Consider the following 25,577-nt stretch of genomic DNA (forward strand, 5'->3'; position numbering starts at 1 on the left):
CAGGCTTACCGGCAGATGCATCACCATATGTATCACCACATGCAGTCTCATCAAGCACCTTCCCGGCAGCACTAACTGTCACAGGAGCAGTAGCAGCAGCAGCCAGGGCAGTAGCTTTATCAAGTCCCTTCCCGGCAGCACTAACTGTCACAGAAGCAGTCGCAACAGCAGTCTCATCAAGTCCCTTCCCGGTAGCACTAACTGTCACAGCAGTAGTATCAGCAACAGCCGCATCAGCAGTCTCATCAAGTTCCTTCCCGGCAGCACTAACGGTCACCGCAACAGGAGCAGCAGCAGCCGCATCAATCCCATTCCCATCAACACTAACGTCACAGCAGCAGCAGCAACAACCTCAGTAGCATCTTCTTCTAAGGGAGGACCATTATTCTCCAAGTATTTTTCCATCTTATTAAGGGTAGTTTTTGTTATTTTGTTGACTGCAGGCGTTGTGACGGGAGTCCCAAATGGACCATATTTTTTCTGGTATTCATGCATGTAAAGAATCACAAGGAAGGTGATCGGACCGTTGTATTGACTGTTGTTATCTTTCTAGTCTTCCTTTGTCATTTTCAAGTTTTAAATAACATAGCTGCACCAGTCCATATTTGAAATATCTGAGGTTTTATCAATTGCGGCGATGAATCGTTGATTGACTGTTGTTGATTTTGTCACAAATCCTATACAGGTGTTGAACAACACAAGGAAATTAATCTTAAACAGTTCACCAACTCCTTGATCCGCGGCCAGCTTGTCTTTCACATGCTTTATACTTATTCTTGGAGCCGAGAATTGATTTTTGAACAAATCTGTAGTAACATCTTCCCCCAATATTGGTCTACTCTTGTCTAAAACAGGAATCTTACCCATTGGTATCCCAAACACTTCATGTACTATTTGTGGTGTTATCTTAATAACACCTCTCCTAATGTTCAATTCATTTAAACGGTTATTATAGTTAATGAGAAACCAATATCCCAAAATTGTTGGAGTTTGGGTTACATGAAGTCTTAACATTGACCCGAAACCCATTTCTTCTACACAAGTTTTTCGGGCAGTGGTCATTGCCTTCACTGCATCAACAATATTATAAGGTGCACACTTATTCTTCAATTTTTTGCCTACAAATTCAACAAAAGATTTTCTTGATGTCCTATCGGCTGGCTTCTTTTCTTTAATGGCTTTCTTTTTCGGACGCTGAAAATCCGGGTCAGAGGTGCTGTGTTCCACCTCTTTCCGCTTTGACAACAACCTGTTGATTTTTGTGTCAAGTTCTGAATCAGAGTCTACTTCCGCAACATGTTTTGTTTTCACCTTTTTCACCACCGGAGCAACTTTTTAAGTCTTTCTTTTATCTGTATTTTCATCTCTCTTCTCGTTCAGATGCTTAGCTTTATCAGTCTTGTTTTTTTCGACAACTGAATCACATACATACAATAAAACATGGGGGGTAGGGGATAACAACACGAATCAAAAGTAAACAGAAAACGATTATCAAACATCACATTGATAATTCTCATACCAAAGCCATAACACGATTAGCATACGCTTATAACATGCTTTAATATTACACATAGATTTTAAAAAAAACAAAGATATGTATTACAACAACAACACGCTTATAAAACGCTTTAATAAATGATGGTAGCTTTACATAAGATGATTTAAACAAATGCATTGCAAAACTCAATTGCTGATGCTTAAGTTCACAGGGGTTACATTTTAAGAATAATTAAACATAAAATGCTAAAAAATTATAAATTAACACCTGTTCCATCTTTATTCTGAGACCTATCGTGCTTGTGCTTCGTCCTTGGTTCCGTTCCAGAATTAGACGAGTTAGGGTTCTTCATTTTCTCCTTATGCTTGTGGTTGTGCTTGTGCTTCGACCTTGTGCTTCACAGTAGAAACGAATCGTCGACGGTTTAAAGGAATATTGACTTACGAGGATGTGCTTCACAGTTGAATTTTGGGAATAATTATCGCCGTTAGGGGGTAATTATTTGACCCTTTTAAAGAAGCTGAGGCACGTGCTTTTAAATTTTAATCGTACAGTTAGGGATTATTGTACAGTATATAAACATATATATAACATTAGTGGGTGGTGGTGGGTTCAGGTGGTCATGATGGTGGTGGACGGTGGCGGAGGTGTGGTGGTTCGTGGTGAAGGATGTGTGGTGGTGGTGGGTAGTGGGTGGTGGTGGCGGAGGTCGGTGGTAGTGGTGGCGGAGGTGTGGTGGGTGGTGGTGGTGGGTGGTGGTGGTGGCGGAGGTGTGGTATTGGGTGGTTTGTGGTGTGTGGTGTGTGGTTAGTGGTTGGTGCTGGCGGTCGTTGTGGTTGGTGCCAGTGGTTGTGGTGCATGTGGGCGGTGGATGGTGGCAGTAGGTGGTGTGTAGTATGATTAGGGGTGTCCATCGAATTGAATAACTAATTTTCAAGTTAATCGAATCGAATAATTCGAATAATTTAATTTTTTTCTAGTATTCGTATTCGTTTAAAAGTTGGATTATTCTATTCGTATTCGTATTACATCCCATATTCGAAATTCGATTCTATTCGTATTTGAAACTCGAATTCGATTCACTCGTATTCGTTTAAAAGTTGGATTATTCTATTCGTATTCGTATTACATCCCATATTCGAAATTCGATTCTATTCGTATTTGAAACTCGAATTCGATTCGAATCGAATTCGAATAAATTTGAATTGATTCAAGTTCACATATGTCAAAAACTTAAAAAATCATAATCATCAATGTAAAGCACATAAATATAAGTTTAAAGTAGCTACAATACCACATGTAAATAAGTTCAAAATTAAGTATTGACAAAATTAAAAAATATTAGTATGAGTTATTGGGATTTATTATTATGTTTTAACATTTATTATTTAAGGATTTGACCCAAATTAAAAAATTAAATATATATTAATATACTATATAACTTGAATTTGAATTTCGAATTGAATCGAAAAAAAAATCATGAATTCGTATTCGATTACTATACTCGAATACGAAACGAATTCGAATCGAGTCGAATTTTGAAAGTTTCAAATTCGAATTAAATTTTGAACACCCCTAAGTATGATTGAGGATATGTAATCCATGAGACGATGATGGTGCTATCCCGTATGATGACCATGATAATTGGCCCAATTATGACGACGACGATGCTAATATAATTATACCCACATGAATACATGGGTATGACTACCTGGGTTGGTGGTGATTATCATAATGATGATGTTAACCTATATGGTATGGTTTGCTTACGCTAATCCATACAATGATGACTATAGCTCGTACGATGATCATGACGTCTATGATGATGATCACACATATATATGATGATGATCCATTATAGGTACCTATATGACAATATGCCACACAGACGCACACACACACACATATATATATATATGTTGATGATGATGGTGACACCGATGTTTAATGACATGTAACCCGTATGATCGAAGACGACCATGATAACGTATACAATGGTCATATTGATTGTATCCTGAACGACTGATGATGTCGTTTGATGACGACAACAATTTATAAGATGGTGCCGACAATGATCGCTAATATTGGGTATTTTGTTTACGATAACCCATACGATGCTGACTACATCCCGTACATGGCAGTAGGTCATATATATGTTGGTGTTGATCATACTGTTGACGATGATGATGACACTGATAACGAGATATATGTTTCCCATATGATCGACGCCGACTACGATAGCCTATACAATGACCACGTTGATTACCCGCACGTCTGATGATGATGTCGTTTCATGGTGACGGTGATCGATGATTATGATGATGATAACCACTATAACACATGATAATGATGATAACTTTATGATGTTGATCATCATCATAACACATATGGTGATGATGATAACATAGAAAATGATAATGATACAAAACTACATACTTATTCATTATGATAATGATAACACTAGAATGTTATGAGCTTCTCTATTACGAAGTTGTAAAACTTATCCAGAAAATCTTACTAATTGTTAAGATAAGATAGTTCAATAATGGATAAAATTTTAATTTTATTTAAAAAATACGACTTTTTAAACGAACTCAATTTTTAACGAAATTTATACCGGAATGTTAAAAAAAACTAAGACTATGTTTTTATATTTTTTTATAAAAGTTAAATATAATAAGTTATAAAACAAAAACCAAAATATATATATAATTAAATGTGTAGAAAAAAATAGAAAAATAAAATAAAAATTCAAACCAATCTCAATCTTACAATTTCAAACCATTGATAAAACCCCTTTCCTAACTTCATAACCCTAAATCGAGTTCTAACTTTCTAACATCGCTTTTTGGTAAGAATTTAATGCAATTTATAAACCCGATTTGTATTTGTAGTTACTGTGATTTATGTAGTTAATGATATTTGTAGACATCGCTTATCCTGACTAATTTGTTCTGAACATACAGACTCGTCTGACATAAAAATGCCACGTCTCAATAATGGAGTTAAGTTCTTGGTAGATATTGACAATGATTCCATGAGTAGAATGGTATACTAATGTTATCAGCAAATTTTTTTTATGAAACATTTTACAGTTTTGTAACATATACATTCTAAGAACATTTTTTGTGTTACTTATAGCTCATTCCTAAAGTTGTTCAACCAATGTTTGCTGACATTAAATCGAATACCAGCTGTTGTTTGATTTATGATCAAAGTGGTAGAACATTTTCTGTAGTTATAATCAAAGTACTAAAGTTGGACTGAATTAATCAGAGAATGTTTTATAGAAGCTGGAACATATGTTGTTTTTGAGCTTAAGTCAACATCTATGTTGAATATGTTTACTTTCAAAAGAAATGTAAATGATCAATCCGGTACTATGTTATGTATTCAAGTCAGAAACCGATACGTCCATTACTTGGTAAGTTTTAATTTCTTTTTTTAATGATTTTTTCCAAATTCAAATGTCTATTAATTAACATGTTTAACAGGATTTCCCTGAGTGGTACGTGATTCAAGAATTTGGTGAAAATTGCATGAATTTGCTTTTCGAGCTTATTTCTCCAGATAGATTTATGTTTAAAGTTTCATGTCTTTGGGATGGAATGGGTTGTAGGCTAGATGATGGATGGATTGAAGTTTTTAAACAAACCAACTTGAAAGGTAGTTCGTTTGTTATGTTTGAAATCATATCAGATTTTACATTTCATATTAATGTATTTCATGAAGATGGCATAGAATTTATCCTTCCTGGTCCAAATTAGTTGTCTCAACTATCAATTAAGCAATCAAGGTAGTTCCTCCCAAAACCCAATTCATCTTGATGAGCAAAATGATGACTCTAAAATCGTCTTCCACATGAACGTCACCAAGAAATTAGTAAATTGAATTTTTAAATTTCTTTTTTATTTACAAGTATATTCGTTTAAATTTTAACTATATCATCTTAACTTTATAATCTATTTGAAATTTGCTTTTCACAACGTCTTTCGTGTCACATTGCTACCAAGATTGATGCCTATGATGGCATGCTAATCACTTTGGTAAATCCCGAAGGTCGTAAAAAAATGAAACTTCATGGTGAAGTGTCGAATCTGACCTTCAGATATTATTTACCAAGATAGAATGATTTTAAGGAGGAAAATGAATTACAGATTGGTGATAAGTGCAGATTTGAATATGTCTTCAATGAAGGTACTTTGTTAGTTTCAAAAGTTGATTAGTGCAAGAATGGGCGTTGTGTTTGGTGATTTTTGGAACATTTGTGATTTGGTGACTTTGGGAACATTTGTGATTTGGGCGTTGTATTGATACATTTTTTAGTTTATTATTTTGAATGTTGGTTGTTAGTTTTTAAATGCTTTACTTTTATAATTTCTTGTTTCATGGGATGTATTGTAATGGTGCCTTTTGTATGAAAACTTTTAATGAATGGTAATTATATATGGAGTATCTTAAAACAAAAAACACTTTGTGATAAACGCTTGTGATACGCTTATTACGTCGTAAACAACACGTTGTTAAATCTAAATATAAAACAAAAAACACTTTGTAAACGATTAAGTTAAAATATGTTATATATTTGTTCAAATGAGTATATTACGCTTGTAACACGCTTATATACAAAACATATACAAGTATTCTAATACCCTAGTAACACGCTTATTTACAAAATCAGTTATTGATTAATTGATGTTTTTTGATTAATTGGAAACAAGAATCAAAGTCTATTAAGCTTGTAACACGCTTATGTACAGCAACTCCTTTTTAAACCCTCCTAAATATATATATATATATAGTTTTGTTTTCTATAAAAACTCATTTTTCACCCCCATAAACACTAAAATAAAACACTTAAAAAACCATAACATCCAGTAACAGAAGCAATCGCTCTCCATGGAAGAAATCTCATCGCGGACCACAACATCCCGTAACAGAAGCAATCGATCTCAGGTTTATTGTTTTTGTGGTCAAGAAGCCATTCTAAGAACATCAAGGACCACCAAAAATTCAGGTCGGAGGTTCTACAATTGTGCATCTCAGGTTAGTGAAATTGCAAATAAAGTTGGAATTCATCCCGTCTTTATGTTGATTGTTGACCCTAAACTCTATATTTTTTTAACTTAGGGAAAAAATGTTATTTCTTTATATGGTATGATTGTTTTCCACAAGCTCTGATGTGTGCACAAGATGTACATACATAATTCCTATCTTGATAAGGGCAAATAAGTCATTAGAGAATCAACTTGCAAGGAGTGTAGTTTCACGGATTGAATCAGAAAAGATAAGTGAAGATATTGTATTTTATTTGCTTCTTGTTCTTTTTAGGGCTTTTAATTAGTTTTGTAATCTGAGTAAAAAGCTAAGAAACTTTCTTATGATTTTAGACCAGCTATTATGATGTATTTTTATGTTTCAGAGAACCTCTTAATTAGTTTTATAATCTATGTTTAATCACAAGCGCCTCAACCGTTTGAGCTACACCCTGACAACATAATAGAACCTCTTCTAATATTTGTATAACGAAATTTCAATGTTTAAAATTTTCATTTTTACCTGCCAATTAATCAAGTTATCTTCTTATGGAAGATTCCCAAATCAATTATTGACCAAATAAAATCTCACAATCTCACCAAACCCTAATAAATGATCTGCCAGTGTATTTATTGAACTCTCATTAATCTCAATCCTACCAAACAGCTTCATTATTCTCAGGTGAGTACCAAATATTTTTGCTTTTAGTGTCATACATAATAAAATGCCAGTTACATTTGTTGACGTTAATTAGTATATATATATTGTTGATGACACAGTTAATAAAAAAAAATTCTTGGAAGATGGATAAGTCTTGGCGACAGGTGCAGTAAAGCATATAAAGATGGTAATAAGGAATATCTAGATTTTGCAGTTCGTAATTGCAAGGAGACATCACCACCAATTTCTAGTTCATGTCCATGTGTTCGGTGTGTGAACCACATATCTTTTAGTGTAGACGATGTAGAACATGACTTGTACAAGTTTGGAATTGTTAAAGAATTATACTACTTGGATAAAACATGGAGAAGCCGACACCAACATTCCAACTAATGTTAAAAAATACTGGGTTTGCCTACACATGCATTCCAACTAATTATGATAATAATACTGGGTTTGTTGACACCAACATTCCAACAGATTCCTGTGAAACTATAGAAATGGTAAATTCTACAAAAGACAATTTCAAAGGCGACAAGAAGTATCAACAGTTTCTACAACTACTTGTTGACGAGAGAAGCCCCTGTATAATGGATGTCTTGACTTCACCAAGTTGTCTACATTAGTAAAACTACTCAACTTGACGAGCAAGCACGGGGTATCTCATATGTTCGTTGATGAACTTCTGAAATTGTTGAAAAAGATGCTACATGCAGATAACGAAATGATAAATAATATGTATGAGGGCAAAAGGATGATGAAGGCAATGGGCTCAGGAAACTAAAATATACATGTGTGTATCAATGACTGCATTATTTACTATAAGGATTACAAGGATTTGGAAGCATGTCCAGTTTGTAACAAGTCAAGGTGGAAGGTAGATGAGAAGACTAACAAAACTTACATAAACACACCCGCTAAGGTACTGTGGTACTTTCCCATTATTCCACGATTCAGGAGCCTTTTTCAATCAAAGACCACAACAGAGAATTTAACATGGCATTCCACGAGTACCAATAAACCTGGTGTTTTACGCCACCCATCAAATTCACCAGCATGGAAAGCCATAGATGATAGGTACTCCGATACCATCGAAAGCGATCCAAGAAATCTTCATCTAGGGATTTGCACTGATAGGGTCTACGTACATAGAGGAAACAGAAAACACAGTGTCTGGCCTGTTTTAGCAGTCATTTACAACCTTCTACCCCTTGGATGTGTATGAAAAGAAAGTTCATCATGCTTTCCTTATTAATATCAGGAGTGCCAGGAAACAATATTGATGTGTTTTTACAGCCTTTAATTGACGATCTAGCATCTTTATTTGAGGTCGGGGAGCCAACATATGATGCATATAAACAAGAAATGTTTACACTACGTGCAGTTTTGTTATGGACGATTAATGATTACCTGCTCTTGGTACACTATGTGGTTGCCCTTACAGTGGATTCAAAGGTTGTATAGTGTGTCGGGGCGACACTCAGTGTGTTCGATTTTATCACACAAAGAAGCAGAGTTATGCCGCTCACAGAAGGTATTTATCACATGACCACCCTTTCTATAAAACAAACAAAGACGTTCAACGGAAAAGAAGAGATGAGAACCGCTAAAGAGCCTATGATAAGGGAAGAGATATACGACGAGGTCAAAAACATTAACAATGAATGGGGAAAGGGATTTGAATCCCTAAGTGGGAGTAAGAGAAAAAGGGATAACACAACGCCACAACCATATTGGAAGAAGTTCAACACATGGTACCAACGGCTCAGTTGTTGGAAGTATTTACTTGTCCAACATTGTATTGATTTGATGCATGTTAAAAAGAATGTTGCAGAAAGTATTGTCAGGACATTGCTGAACATTACCGGTAGGACAAAAGACGAATTGGCAGCTAGAAAGGATTTGGAGTTTTTAGGGATTAAAATGGAGTTGCAACCGAAAGCAAAAGGCAACAATACAGAACTGCCTGCAGCATGCTTCACATTATCAGCACAAGAAAAAGACATGTTTCTTGAAACATTATATAAACTGAAGGCTCCACTAGTGTATTGTTCTAACTTCTCTAGTTTGGTGAATCTTAAATAAAGGAAGCTACAAGGCCTTAAATCACATGATTATGCAACAGTTTCTGCCCCTTGCAATACGGTCCATCATGCCAGAACCAATGAGAAATGCTATAATCAGGCTTTGTTTTTTTTCAAGTCAATTTGTAGCAAAGAAATCATTGTAGAAGAGCTTGATAAGATACAGGAAGAGCAAATAGTTACACTGTGCCTGCTGGAGAAGTACTTTCCTCCATCATTTTTTGATGTCATGGTTCACTTAACCGTGCACCTTGTCAGAGAGATAAAATTATGTGGGCCACCATGCTTTCGTTGGATGTATCCCTTTGAAAGGTGTATGAAGGTTATCAAAGGGCATGTGCGAAACAAAATTTATCCAGAAGGGTGCATTGCTGAGGAGAACATTGCGGAAGAAACAATCGAGTTTCTCAATGAATACCAAAAAAACATCAAGAGTACTGTTGGTATTCCACATGATAAGCATGATGATAATGGGGAGACAATTCCTGTCACAGGCGCTAAATCAGTTGAAGTTTCTCCTGATGTCTTCAAGAGAGCACATTTCTATGTGCTTCAGAATACGCCTGAAATAGCGTCGTATATTGAGTAAGTATTACAAACATATATACTCTAAATTATATATATATATATATATATATATATATGTATATATTAATTCACAATATATTATACTCCTACTTGCAGACAATACAAGACCTCTTTGAAAAACCAAATGCCTGGTAAATGACAAGCATTGCTGGAGAAGGAGCATAATTTAAAGTTTGGTGACTGGTTACGCGACAAGGTAGATCAATTTATTAAGTGTTCTATAATTTTTAAAAATCTTTTATAGTTTCTGCAATGTAGGTGAATCTAATCCTTGTAATGAAATTCAGGTTGATAGAGAGCTAGCGGGCTCCCCAGGTTCTATATCGGAAAACGTAAAGCGGATTGCACACGGAGCACACCGCAACGTATACAAATACGACTCATACGACATCAACGGTTTTGCATTTCATACAAAATCTCAAGATGGTAGAGTTTACCAGAACAGCGGGGTTGGTGTAGAGGCGGATGACATGCACATCAAAAAGGACGTGGTGACCTATGGACAAAACTTTTATTTTGGGGTTTTTCAAGAGATATGGGTCACAGATTATCATACTAAAAGAATTCCGGTCTTCATGTGCCGATGGGTTGACCGTAAACATGTCAAACATGATATTCTTGGTTACAAGTCGGTCGACCTAAACAAATTTGGCCACAAGGATGATCCGTCCATATTGGCCTCGCAAGCACGCCAGGTGTTTTATGTTCAAGATCAGCTGGATAGAAAAAATCATGTTGTCCTCATGACTCCACCCAAGAATTATAGGCATTCGTATGACGAGGTCGATGAGGAATTTAGTACGGTAACTTTCCCTCATGAGGGTAATACATTGCCACTTGTACAACCAAATCAACTGCTTCATAATGAGTCCCCCGTTGATTACTGGAGGCCCGAGAAAAAGCCTGCAACTATTCGTAATGGAGATTGAACCCTTCAAAGAACTATTGGTTACAATAACTGAGGGTTCCAGCACACATTTTATGGCGATTGACACCGATGTAGGGGTTGTCGACCAACATTTTATTTTCAAACTCAGCAGTTGTGTTCGTTCGCCTATTTAGATGTCAATAATGTTTAAATTTAGTTGTGATACATTATATCACCATTCTTTACTTTATACTTATTAATTCAAACTAAAGAAATATTGGTTGTTTTTAATACTATTACTACTGGTTATTTTGGTCAATCGGTGTCAAGTTCAAACATACATCATGTTACATCGATAAAAGTCACAATTGACTCGTGCTATATCAAAGTTACATTAATAAAAGTCATTCATAGTTTTTTACCAAGAAATTATTAAGAACGAAACCGTAATACAAAGAAAGCCCAAAAATGCATCATGTTGTCTAGGGTGTTTATGGTTCTGTTGGAAACCGCGAAACCGCCCAAACCGGCCATCGGTGACAGTCATCATTTTTTGTCTGATGGTTTTGTTTCTTGCACAAATTCTATTTGGTTATGTTTTAACATACTTTTCAACAGCTGGTTTCCTGCAAAACATTATCAACTCATTTTATTAAAAAAAAGACCATTATGCCCTTCTTTTCACTAACTTGCATACCAAAATTGTACCCTCCATACTTAGATCTTTGACCAAAGCATCTGTGGGTCTTAGACTTTGAAGAAGCCTTTGAACAAATAAAATTTATTTTGGAAAAAACCCTTCCAAACTCAATGCCATCACCAGTAACCTAATTTAAGATCTGGTGAAGGCATCGATTTTTGGAAGGGATTTTATCAAAATATTAGATCTTTGGGAAGTTTAAGATCTACGGAAACCTTAGATGTTTTCTGCTTGGACAAATTTGCAATTCACATAACATATATATAAGCGTAATAAATTTCAGTCAGAAGTTTTATTGCAGTCATTAAAGTTAAAAGAGTTGGTTGTTGAGTAACTGCATACTACCTGTCAAAATGGTATCCACACTCTTTGGAAACGCTCGCAAGCTAATTAATTTTGGAAAGTAATTACATTTATGCCTACTACCTGTCAAAAATCTTGGAAATATATTTATGTTAGAAATTAGTTACATTATGCCTACTACATGTAAAAAATATTGGAAATATATTTTGTAATGATAGTCTACATTATAGTTAATTAAAATAAAAAAAAACTATATCTAGTACGCTTTAAAAACGCTTACTAGAAATATTGGTTGTTTTAATACAATTAGTATATCTATTACGCTTTAAATACGCTTACTAGAAATATTGGTTGTTTTAATACAATTAGTATATCTATTACGCTTTAAATAAGCTTACTAGAAATATTGGTTGTTTTTGTTTTAATAATATTACTATATCTGTTACACACATTATATATATATATATATTAAAAGACAACTTCTCTACGCATTGTCAGTTGTACCTCTCGCTCATTGTGTTGTAACAGTGTACACGTGTATTGAGAGCTGTGTTTCATCACCCATGTCTTGATGTTTGTTTGTGACTCATCTTTTCTATCATAAACGACGCCTCCTCAATCCATTCTCTCTCATCACTTAAAAAGTGGTTTTCAACGGTGAATCTGCCCCTTCGATGTCATTGCATACTGTTCTTCGTGGCGGTAGCGGTGGTCTGCTGTACTTTATCTTAACCAATCTTATTTTGTTGGCCATTGTCTGTCGGATTCATGATCTTTCTGAACCCTAAATCGGCTTTGGGTGGGTGGTTTACCGCTGCCGGGTTCCATTTGGGAACCTTGGGCGGCGGTGTGCCGTGGGCCGCCGTCTATCGTTGCCGGGTTCGATTCAGAACCCTTGGTGGCGATGGAGTGGTGGTCGCGGCGGGGGCGGCGGTCTGTGACATGTTTAACAATGGATTGGGGTTTAACAATTTTGGTTACATGTGTATGTTTATAGGGTTCCCAGTTAGGGTTTGTTTTGTCAGAGCAATCATGATTCCAATTTCATTACATTTTAAGCTCATGTATGAATTTGCAGGTTTATGTTAAGATATATAAACTTTTGTGTCTGCTTACCAAATTGTCATTAATTTTTTTGTCTAAATGAAGGTACTAACATAAGAGCAGCAACTGCAAGCCATGAGTTGATTGAGGTATTAAACATGATTTTGTTTATTACGGTTTCTTTATTTCATGGTAAGTATAGTATAGTATGTTCATATCTGTATTTGCATTGTTTTCCAATTTCGATATTTATCTTTATTGTATTGTAGATAAGGGATTTCAACATTGCAGAGGAAGAAGACATTAGTTACTATGCAGGCTATGTAGGTAAGCAAGTTTTGGATGCATGCTTTGAAAGTGATTATGTGATATTAGTAGTTAGAATGATGTATTAATATAATCAGTTGTAATAATATGCGATGTGTGCGTAGGATAGTGTTTGGATAAATAAATCGGATTTCCAAATTGATTACCTGAATGAATTTGAAAGCCTGCAAATCTCATATGATGATCAATTTTATAAGGGTTTGCGTATATGAATCATGATTGGAAGGGTGATGAAATCTACTTATTATCAAACCATTTTAGTAAACTGATTTTGTTTGTTTGTTTCAAGTGTTGACCACGGAGATTACCAGTCTGTGGAGCAATTATGAAAGGTGAAAACTTCACTCTAACTCATGTTTCCACTTTGGTTTTATCTTTATATGTGAACAAACTTTTTTATGAAATAAATGGTAGATGGTAAACAAAAACAAATACAAAACTCTTTTTTATGTAGCCATCAAAGAAATGACTAATAGTAATAACATATATACATATTAAGAAAGTCTTCACATGCAATTAAAAGGAAAAATATGCAATTGAAAACATATACATGTTAAGGAACTCTCTCGGTATGCAATTAAAAGCATATATACTTAGAAAGTCTGCATATATACTTAATTCTAATGTTTTGGACACAGATTTGTATGGTCATTTACAAGAATGAAAGACCGAGTGCGCAAATTTTATCTAAGGTACAATTTACCTTTCATCTTGCTCAACTTAATCCGTTCTAAATGTATATGTTTTGTATATGGTGTTTGACAGGAAGTTGCATGCTATATGGCTTGGAGCTTAAAATGATTGACAAAACGGTTTCATGATGTTTCATTATTTGGAACGCCAATGTATAATAACGCCAATGTATGTTACAATCGTCGGACTTATGTGAGCCTTGAGTTTATTATAGTTTGGTTGTATATATATATTTTTCGTTTTCATTTGAGAGGTGGTCTAAACAACCCTCTACCGTCTTCTTAATTTACTCTAAAACTGTATTATAGACACAAACCCGTGCAACGCGCGGGTTATAAAACCTAGTTCAAACATCAAGTGTAATGCAAAATAACAAAAAATATACTACTTAAATTACATTACATTATAAAAAAACTAACACCTAGCATCAAATTACATCAATATTAATATTAATTAGTTATATTAAATGACAGGCTCATTTAGGCTCGCGAGCCGGCTCGAGCTTGATAACTGATATAAAATACCTGCATGCAGCATCATCAACACAGTTAATTATAGGATAACTAAAATATATTAATAATTAATTAATTTACATGCATTACAATATATATTAATATAAAAAACTAATTACTAATTATAAAAACTAAGCCTACCATCAAATTCCATATCTGAATCTATCATCTCTTCTAGAGTCAGAGAGGTCATGATCCTCTCCCACATGCCGTCCGAGGTGTAGGTGGAGTCCTTTAGCCTTTGCAGGTGAAGGTGCACCTCAGTACGGAATGTCCCATAAGCAGACACAGCCTTGAAGTCCTCGATTTCGTTAAACCCGATCCAGGCGACCTCGATACCCCGGGCTTCAATCACAATGCTGAAATAATCAGCAGCGGTGTACCCAAGAAACCTAACCATTCGGTTAAGTTGTTGGTACCAGAAGGTTAGGGGGTTGACATAGTCAACTTACCTCACCCTTTAATTCTTCCGGACAGCGCCAGAATCAAAATGGAAAACAATGGTGAAGAAGGTAGGGTCATAGTAGATGGGTGGAGCCTCACCCTGTTCTCGTACATTCTAATTTTCCGGCGCCATAATATTTTCGAAAACCGTGAAGAAGATGGTGAAGAAGGCGATGGGTTGATTGTGATTTACTGGAATATTGGAGGCGATGTGGGGAAAATCGGAAACCATGAGTGGTATTTAAACACCATCATCGGAAACCGGTAAATCTCCCTGTCAATTTGAAATTGGCGGCACAAGAAACTGGAAAGACAATGATGACCTAGCCACTCGTCAAACCAAAGTGTGGCAATTAATTACGTTTGGACATACTTAAAAATATTTTAGACCATTTATCACTTATAGCCACATATAATAAGTGTATCCGTGACAATAAAAAATAAAACTAAAATACTCTTTGGTCACACAACCTCATATAAGTGGACATTAATTACATTTGGACACGCTTAAAATTATTTAAGTGTGACCATTTATCACTTATAGCCACACATAATAAGTGTATTTGTGACAATAAAAAACTTAGGAAAAATAAAACTAAAATACTCTTTGGTCACACAACCTCATATAAGTGGCCATTAATTACATTTGGACACACTTAAAAATACTTAAGTATGACCATTTATCACTTATAGCCACACATAATTAGTATATCCATAACAATAAAAAACATAGGAAAAATAAAACTAAACTACTCTTTGGTCACACAACCTCGTATAAGTGGCCATATATTTTAAGCGTTTTAGCCATATTACTAATAAATACAATGGCTGTTCGTCATATTTCGCCACATTATTAAAAATGTGGCTAGCAAATGTGATATTAGGTCATACAACGTAATATAAGTGGCTATATCTTTTACCTTTTAGACACATCTCTTATCAATACAATAGCCGTTCGTTACATTTGGCCACATTATTAAAACATTTGGCTAGTTAAATGTCACAGTATTCCCTTAGAGTGTGGCTAATACATGTGTTTTTGGTCAAATGTATCAAAGATCAAACAAACTATGACTGTATGTCACATTTTGCCACACATTTTTATAATGTGGCTAGCTTATGTCACAGTTTTTTTCAAAGTGTAGCGAAAAGTGCCTGAGCATGTATAGAATGGTCACATGAAGAAAAACATGTGTGGCCAAAACTAGTCTGGAAGGTTTTCAAACGTGGTCAAAGACCTTTTAGCCACACATTTAAGCTGAAGTGTGGCAAATCGCCCAGACCACATGTGTGGCTAAAAGGCGATATTCACATAGTGGAAAGTATGTAAATACGAATGTGTTGTATTTTGTATGATTAACTAGAACTCACTCAGTGTAGCTGACTTTTAGTATGCACGCAGGTGAGTAGGATGAAACAGCTCGCTTGAGGGGAACACATGGCATGGAATTGAAGATACTGGCATCTCAAGGAAATGTCATGTTAGTTTAAAGACTATGTTTTTTGTTTAAATGACTTGAATGTTTGTTAAGACAAGATTTGATGGTTATGTAATATATTTTGTTTGAAGTTTTTATATTCCGCGTAAAGTTTTAATTAACTTTGATATTTTGAACTGTGTTTAAGAGTAAATCCAACGTCCAATATAGGGCACCGGTAGCGGGGCCTTACAAGTTGGTATCAGAGCAAAGTTCGAGAGGTTTAAGCATCCTACATGCTTAGATTCGAACAGAGAATGGGATTTAAGTAAGAAAAGAAAGAAGATGCCTGTTCAAGAATGTCATGTGTCACTCAAGCAAGCTCAATAAAGGTAAAGTGTATGGTTAGATAATAAATGTTAATGTTAGCTTGATTGCTAAAGAAAGGATATACGAATGGTAGGGATATGATTTATTGATTGTTTGATTGATTAAGTGTTAAAAGTAGAATTAGCACAAATAGACTCATAAGAGGAAGTGTATAGTGTTTGAACTCGGTCAACCCTTAAACAATACACAGATCTTAGATCTTATATATTTATGAATACGATTAACCTAAATACGGATCTAGTTCATTATTACGTTTGATTGTATGTTATATGTATATATTATCAGTTGTATGTATGTGTATAATATTAGTATGAAGCTTGAGAGAGAATTGGACAATAATTCGTTAAGATTAAAACTCAAAACTTAAATTAACTGTGAACAGTGTTCACTATAATAGAAGATGGATCTAGTTCATTACACATTCTGTAACGAACTAGCATCCACTTCGTTACATACAAATAGACAAAATAACCTTAACGAATCACACCCTGATTTGTTAAACATCCTTAACGAATCAGGAGGGTTAATAACTTAGATCTAGTTCGCTAAACATCCTTAGCGAACTAGACTATACTTTAACGAACTAACTTAATAGTTTATTACATAAATAAAGGAAAAATACATAAACGTTAAATACAAAGACTCAAGACGCAAAACCGTGCACTAACAGACACCCCTTCGTCTTGAGCTCTTTGTCTTTACTTTACTTGAAGCGCTTGGATTGCCAGTCTCTGCAGCTATGGATCCCATTTTCATAACAAACAAGAACGACGCGTGTCTGGTCCCTTTGGTCGATTAAGCTTGGATCTTAATCAATCATGTCATAACTCACACAAGGTTAATCGTGTTGACAAGAGAGTTAACGACGGGTTACTATATTTAGAAAGATATCAATTTGTTAAAGGCGGAATCAATAACAAACATACGGTTGCAATGAATAATCAAAGATAGAAGACACACACACAGGATTCACTCAAAAGATTTCCATATGTAGATGTTAATCGTACAAAAAAGGATAATCGATTTAGGGTTTTGCAAGGAATCCTAGGACAGCCGTCACACACAAAATATTCTCTCAATTAATGTGTCGGTCTTATCCGTATTGTGCTCTCTCTCTTGCGTGTTTTCCTTTTCTTGGCGGCGTGCCCTAAATATTCTATTTATAGGCCTGCCAACCTAGGACAGCTGTCATTCCTTATAGAAACCCTAAATACAATCATACGTATTCAAATTACATATTCAAAATAAGCTAAGTGTAAAACAAGTCTTCCGGGTAGGCTTTTCATTAATCTTCAGTCTCCGAGTACGCAGTGTACTCGGCCTTCCTTCAAACTTGGTAAACATAGAAGTGTACTCGGGATCAGTTTCCGGGTAGACTTTACTTATAGAATATTTTACCAAGTAAAATATTCACCGAGTAGACTTCAGTCTTCTTGAAATTATCAGACTTTGCCCGACAAATCCTTACGAGCAACCCTGTTCTTCTATGGTCCTGTTCGGCTCATTGTCATTTGAATAACTTATTGATAAGGCGTACTCGGGAGTACATACCTTACTTGAGCAGAACCTTACTCGATATAACTTAGAGATATTCTATTAACTCATCAAGTATACTCGGACCATAATTATTAAAGAATACCTTGCCCGGTCTTCCAATCACTTGGCTTCATGGACTTGGTTAATCAAACCTTACTCGGAAGAGCAAAATACTTGGTCTTGAAGAACAATCTTGCTTGATAAAGTGAACCTTGCTCGGAGATACTAAATTAGTGATCCTTACTCGGGAATGTACTAATTAGCATACCTTACTCGGATATCCACTTAAGAAGACTATTTGAAGTAAACCTTGCCCGGGAGGCAAAATCTCGTACTCGGCTAAGTAAAAGCTTGCTCGGAGTTCCAAGGTGTGCTCGGATTCAATACTTAGCAGAATCTGAGGAGGTTGAGAAGATTCCAATCTTCCATATACTTCGTTTAGGTCAAATCTCCTCATTTGGATCAAACTATCGACCCAACAATCTCCCCATAGATTGGAACATCTCAGCTGACCCAAAACACTCTATGGTTACTTACACTCAGTAAAAATACACATCAAATTAAAAGTCAAATTTCATAATCAAATTACATAAACAAAATTACATATTCAAAAGTTGTCCGACGACACTACAAAGTAAAACCTAAAAATTCTTCAATCTATCCGAAGGTGCTTGTTTAGGCATGGAAAGTCCAATTTTTTATCAACTCTGATTGCTCTCTCAAGAATCCTAACAGCTCTGATTGCTTAGCACTTGTAGGCCTTTGACTTTCCTTGGAATCAGAGAGATACAGTGCTGCAAGCACATTCAATTGCCATAGATTGAATTTTCTGAAGTCATTTTTAGAGAAGATCTTCACAATCTCTCCACTTTCCATCATAACATTCAGATGTTCTGTCCTGGAATCATAGAATATTCCACTTGGCATAACACTGTGGTTGACAGAAGGGTTTTTGACTTTTACAACAACCTTGACAAAGGGTTTATCCATCTTCAAGTGCATCTGCATTGGTTTTTCTTGAGTAGTCACAGACATCTTCCTTTTCTTTGTTTTGTTCTGTTTTAAGAGCAAGGATGTTGTCTGTTTGCAGAATTCCTCTACTTTGGACTTCCCTTTCATTGTTATCCTTGATAGATCAACCATCTTTTTGGATATTCCTTTGTTCTTACCAACCAGAGACTGAGCGGCTCCCTTCTTCATGTTCAGTTGTTGTTCCTTCATTTTCTTGAAGTTGCTCAAAATCTCTTTTCTTGTCATTATTTTTACTGAATCAAAAGGAATTCCATTCTTAACCAAAAATTTTGGTTTACCACCGTATTTACTCAAGAACTTTTGAGTGTTCATTTCTTCTTCCAATTCATCTTTCATTCTGTCTTGAACATTCTTTTCGTTCAATGTTTTTGAAATTTTATTAATAACAGTGTCTAGTTTCTCTTTTACCTCTGTCTCTGGTTCTTCTTGTTTAATCAGCTTGAGCAGAGATACTAGCACGCCATTTGGAATTTCTTGATCATTCAGACATTTTTCAATCAGCTCTTGAGGCACATCCTTCTGATTAACATTCTTCATTTCATCTTTTAGCCTTTCTCATCTTCAAACATTTTCAACAAATTTTCTTGTTCTTTAAAGTCTTTTTCAGACATCATTTTACTCAGAAATTCTCTGTCATGAATTTCTGTCATTCTTTGCACATAGACTCTTTTGGCTTCTAATTCAGATTCATTCATTTCTGAGTCCATTGTATTCTCCTTCTGTGAGTTTAAAGTCTTAATTTCATCATCCTCTTGAGCAATTTCTTTCCCTTTCGATTTCTTTCTTTCCTCAAGATCCTTCTTTTCATCCTCTGGTACATTGTCAGCTTCATCATCTGAGCTGTTCTTTTCATAAATAGAGAGAAGCTTCAGCGAATTCTCCCCCTGATTTAGTACTTTCTCCCCCTGTTTTGGGGCAGCTGAGATCTTCTCAACCTCAGCCATTAGGGTTTGAACTCGTTGCAATGCTTTCTTCAATTCTTCAGAAAGATGATGTTTGTAGGAATTGGAATTACTTGGAGTTGGATCCATTTCTGATTTTCTGTTGTATCAATGAACACACAATTAACAGTTAGATCTCAAAGTAAAAAGGAATTAAGATATAAATAATACTTCAATTCAAACCGTTGTCTTGAATGATATTGAAATCTGCACAAAAACACAAATGTGAGTTACTCTTGAAATGTGAATTTTCAAATTTTGAATAGCATGTGCAGGTTTTCTTTTAATGAGAGTTAAGACAAATGTAAGGTATATATCTGTAGCTTCATCAGAAAAGAGTTATGAATAAAGGTCTGCATATTTTGCTTTTCTTCAGCATGTCAGATAAAGTGAGAATATTTAAAAGTGCTTTGTCTTTTATCACATAACTTTCTTATCTATTTCAAGAATGGTTTCCTTATCTATTTAAAAGTGTGTCCAAAAATGGTAAAGTATGCAAAGATAAAGTTACTCAAGCATTTCTCAATTTCAAAATTGAACTTTTCTAGCATAAACCCTAAAAAGAATCATAATAAATTTTATCATACTAACTAACATATTTATGTAACACATTCATTCAAATATCCTTGAAAATGTATTGTGCCCGAGCAACCTAAAGTATGCCCGATCAACAATCTTATTCAAAGAATACTCGAATAACTTTCATATAATACAAAGTGTGCCCGGAAAGATATTATAGCAGACAGTGTACTCGGAAAGTTAAGTTTTGAAATTACCAAGTATATTGAAGGAACACAAGTGTACCCGAAATATAAAGTGTGCTCGGACAATGAAGTTTGCCCGAAAACACTTGTAGTTTCAAAGAAATCATACACACACATATCACAGAGCATGCTCGGAATGAAATTAAACACATAAACATTTAAGTGTGCTTTAGTCTAAAATTTCATAGAGCTTGCCCGACAATCCTATGTTAGCACTAAGCTTGCTAGGATAAACACATTCAATCATCAGGTATGTCGAACATCAATCTTATTCAAAGTATACCCGAAAAATGACAAACTTAAACAGTAACATCTAAGCGTGCCCGGAAAGATTAACAAGCCTTTCATAACAACATATTCACACAAAGCTTACTCGGTGTACTCACTTAAGTTCACAAAGTTTGCTTGAAGGCACAATCAGCATATAACATGCATAGCTTGCTCGAAACTAGCATATCACATGCATAGCTTGCCCGAAACAAGAATTTCTTATTAAAAGACAGCTATAACAACACATAATCATCTCAAGACTTCAAGCTTGCTCGGGAAATTGAGTACAACAGTGTTCTCTACCCGGAAAGTGTAAACACTTCAAAGCATGCCCGAAAATCATAAAGTTAGTCGAAAATGACTAAGCTTACTCGGAAAGGTTGAAAACTATCAAACCTTACCCGAAACAACATATTCACTCATAAACAAGTCAAAAAATGACTAAGCTTACTCGGAAAGGTTGAAAACTATCAAACCTTACCCGAAACAACATATTCACTCATAAACAAGTCAAAAAATGACTAAGCTTACTCGGAAAAGTTGAAAACTATCAAACCTTACCCGAAACAACATATTCACTCATAAACAAGTCAAACATGACTAAGCTTACTCGGAAAGGTTGAAAACTATCAAACCTTACCCGAAACAACATATTCACACATAAACAAGTCAAAAATGACTAAGCTTACTCGGAAAGGTTGAAAACTATCAAACCTTACCCGAAATAACATATTCACACATAATCAACTGTTTTGTACTCGGAAAGGTTGAAAACTATCAAACCTTACCCGAAAATACATATTCAAACAGTTTGTGCTCGGGAAGGTTATAAAGCATTGAACCTTACCCGAACTTACATATTCAACCTAGTTAGGCTAAAATGCAACACTTTTTGACTTAAACCACTTTGTTAAAATATATTTTCCGTTTCAGTTCACAGTTTAAGAGCAAATGGTGCATTTAGAGATCAAATTTCAGTTATGTTTCTTTTCAAAACAATTTCTTCCTTTTACTGAAAAGATCTCAAAAATGGGATCATATTGACTAGGTAGCTATCTCAATACTTCATTCTCAGCATTATTATGACAACATAGATAGGTTAACAGTAAGTATTAACTTAGCATGTATTTCATCTCTTTAGTGATATGATTAAGGTTCATTTAAAGCATAATGCATTAATGGTCAACACTGTGCTATGATGCCTCATATCTCTTCTCAAAGCTTATTTGACTTTCCCTAGATCACCCCAATTTGACTCCAACCTCCTGTATTTGGTCAAAAATAGTTTTTGTATGACAGAACTTATTGTATTTTTGTATTTTTAATATTCAAACATGTATAGAGGTTGAACGTTGGACTTACAATTAGCAACATGCCTTTCATTCAAGATGAGACAGATTTTGTCAACATCTTTGTAGTTCTAGTTGTAACCCTCTTGTTTGATAAAATATTTAAAACATTTATCAACTTTTGGTTGATTTATTCATTCTTCCCCTTGTTTTTGATATTTTCTTAAATTTTCTTAAAGCATGTTCCTTGTCATATTTAAAGATGTTTCATTTTGGTTGACCAAATAACAACAGGTTCGTGTATGACTAGGTAATCACTTTTCTGTCATATCATTCGGAGAGATTTATCTTGAGACATGCAAAATAACTATGCATCTCCACATAAAGATTAGCATATTCAATATGTTTATATCACCTTAGATTTTACATCATCATGGGAAAACAACCATACATGTTAATGACTATACTAAGGTCTTTTTAGCGTAATAATTCCATATGATCAGCTAAGTAGTCAATGTACTATCATTTCCCATTAAATACAGTTTAATATTCAATCACTCCAATATCTCTTCATTATCAGGTTAATGGTTATCCTGGTTGACCAAAAGTGGTCAACAGGACCAAACATACATGTGAGTATATGTCCTATCAAAGTCAGAGTTATTGACATAGTTTTAAGTGAAGGAATAAGAAACAAGTCATAATTGCCCCAAATGCATTCAGATTTCAGGTTAATGGCTATCCTTTGAATCTATAGAGATTTAAGGACCAAACATACACAAGTGCATGTCCTTCCAACTGAGCAAATGACATAATTTTCAGCAAAAACAACTACTTGAGACTTTTCTTTGAAAATCCTTCTTTTAAGCTTCTTAAAAGCTTGAACTGAATAATCTTATCATATCTCTACACCATTAATCAACTTGCTCATGTTTTGACCAAAATATAGTATTTATGCAAAATTCATAATAAAATTCATTGAATCACTTAATTTTGACATAAAACATGTTTTGACATAAACAGTTGCATTACACACTCAAATCTTAATCATTCTTAACATCATCAAGAAAAGCAGACTGTTTTAACATTCAATGTCTATCCTATCTTAACAACATCAGAAGATCAGATTAAGAACATATTCAAATAACCATAAACATGTGATTACTCATGACATCAGATAAGCATTCAATTTCACCTAAGCAAATCAAACTACTTATCATAACATCAGATCAGTTAACATGATAGTTAAGAATTATCATCAATCTTAAACAAGTTGCACAGATATTTACTTAAGCACCTATCAGTTAACTTCAAGATTAGCGACATATTCAAAACATAATCAATCAACATTCAGTTGAAACACATATTCAGAACATATTCAGTAACATATTCAGTAACATATTCAGCAACTTATTCAGTAACATATTCAGTAACATATTAAGCATTTGTGTCCTCTTAAAAAAAATATTTAGTTAGCACATTAGAGGTACACAACAAAGCACACATCCTTAATCAGATTTCATCTGAGTTGATCATTCCCAGGGCTTTCAAAAGAAAGTTGAATCTGGTTCTGTCAAGTGGTTTGGTGAATAGGTCAGCCAAATTATCACTTGTATCAACCCTTTGCATTTGAATCAAACCTTTTTCACTGCAATCTCTGATGAAGTGATGTCTGATTTCAATGTGCTTAGTCTTAGAATGTTGCACAGGATTCTTAACAGTAAAATATGCAGCAGTATTATCAATAAGAATAGGAATGTTTAAAAAATTCAAACCATAGTCCAGCATCTGATTTTGAATCCAGAGTACTTGTGCACAGCAGGCAGAGGCAGCAATGTATTCAGCTTCTGCAGTGGAGATTGATACTGTAGTCTGTTTCTTGCATTGCCATGACACTAGTCTTTCACCCAAAAACTGGCATCCCCCTGATGTTGACTTTCTGCTCATGTTACACCCATCATAATCACTGTCTGTGTATGCAATCAGATCAAAGGCTTTGTTCTTTGGATACCAAATCCCTAAGTATGGTCTTCCCTTCAAATATCTGAATATTCTTTTCATAGCATTCATGTGGGAGACTTTTGGATTTGACTGGAACCTTGCACACACACACACACAACAAACATGATACCTGGTCTTGTTGTAGTCAAATACATCAAAGATCCAATCTTGGCTCTGTATTCATGTTCATCTACTGACTCCCCCTTTTCATAAGCTATCATCTTTTCTTTGGTGTCCATAGGAGTTGAAGAAGTCTTGTAATCATGACAGTTGAACTTGTTCAAAATGTCCTGCATATACTTAGTTTGATGAATGAAGATCCCTTCAGCCTTTTGTTGAACTTGCAGTCCCAGAAAGAAGTTTATTTCACCCATGGAACTCATGCTATACTTGGATTTCATCACCTCTTCAAACTCCAAACACATATTTTCATTGGTAGAACCAAAGATGATATCATCAACATAGACTTGTAAAAGTAACAATTCTGACCCCTTTCTTTTGTAGAAGAGTGTCTTGTCAATGGCTCCCCTTGTGAAATCATTTTCAAGTAGATGAGTTGATAGCTCATCATACCATGCTCTAGGAGCCTGATGCAGTCCATAAAGTGTTTTGTTTAACTTATACACTCTGTTTGGATACATTGGATCCACAAAACCTGGTGGCTGAGCTACATACACCTCTTCATCAATCTTTCCATTTAGGAATGCAGATTTAACATCAAGATGGAATACTCTAATATTCCTTGAGGCAACATATGCAAGGAAAATTCTTATAGCTTCCAGTCTTGCAACTGGTGCAAACACTTCCTCAAAGTATATCCCTTCCTCTTGAAGACATCCCAGTGCTACAAGTCTAGCTTTGTTTTTAATCACCAAACCCCTTTCATCTCTTTTGTTTCTGAACACCCATTTGGTTCCAATTGCATATCTGTCATATGGCTTGTCTACAAGATCCCATACATGTAGATCTCTAAACTGTGCCAATTCCTCTTGCATTGCCTCTACCCAACTATTGTCTTTTAAAGCTCGAGCAATGTTCTTTGGTTCTATTTGGGATAGGAAGCAAGAGTAAAGACAGATGTTTGCTATCTCAGAATGACTCCTTGTGACTCTTTCATGCAAGTCACCAATGATATTTCAGCAGGATGATTCTTTTCAACTGTAGGAGTTTGTATTATC

The sequence above is a fragment of the Bidens hawaiensis genome, unplaced genomic scaffold (genome assembly GCF_021521415.1).
Source record: "Bidens hawaiensis isolate Kalapana, Puna unplaced genomic scaffold, B.hawaiensis_p1.1 tig00039544_1, whole genome shotgun sequence".
In the NCBI taxonomy this organism is placed as follows: Eukaryota; Viridiplantae; Streptophyta; class Magnoliopsida; order Asterales; family Asteraceae; genus Bidens; species Bidens hawaiensis.